The sequence below is a fragment of the Hemiscyllium ocellatum genome, chromosome 5 (genome assembly GCF_020745735.1).
Source record: "Hemiscyllium ocellatum isolate sHemOce1 chromosome 5, sHemOce1.pat.X.cur, whole genome shotgun sequence".
In the NCBI taxonomy this organism is placed as follows: domain Eukaryota; kingdom Metazoa; phylum Chordata; class Chondrichthyes; order Orectolobiformes; family Hemiscylliidae; genus Hemiscyllium; species Hemiscyllium ocellatum.
In genome coordinates this window covers 16,217,422-16,218,049 of record NC_083405.1, presented here as the reverse complement: position 1 = coordinate 16,218,049, position 628 = coordinate 16,217,422, and positions in this window count along the sequence as shown.

Below are 628 nucleotides of genomic sequence, written 5' to 3'. Positions count from 1 at the left end.
GGAGGACTCTCGATACAGTCCCTCCCAGTTGACCAGGTCAAACCATTTGTGAGATCAAAGATGATCATGTATAAAAGTTGCTACCACTTTCTGCATTTTTGTCAGATTACGCTTGCTGTGAAGATCATACTTAGTGTGCCTCTTAATGATTAAAAATCTGTCTATCTCAACATTAAATATATTTATATTAATAGAAAGATGGTAAATAATAAACATTTTTGTAGCAGAAATTTAAAGTTGTGCAAAGAATTTCGGATGGGAAAGAGTCCAATCGTACTGGATTAAGGAGCCTGATGGTTTGGGGGAGGAAGCTGTTACACAGTCGGGCCATGAGAGACCGAATGCTCTGGTATCTGCTGCCAGATGGCAGGGAGGAAGAGTTTCAACTTCCCCTTCCTATTAACATAGGTATGTGAATCCCACATTGAGAACAAACAAAGTCCTTCTGTTTAAATCTCTTCCCATCAACACACGATTATGAGGAATACGATAACCAGTTCTTGTAATCCATCCACTAGTTATCACAGGACATCGAAAATCACCAGGCAGCATAAAAATTATAATTACTTATCTTAAACAATGTAACAACATTCAACCATGTGGAGTCTTCCACAATGCTCTTAACCTT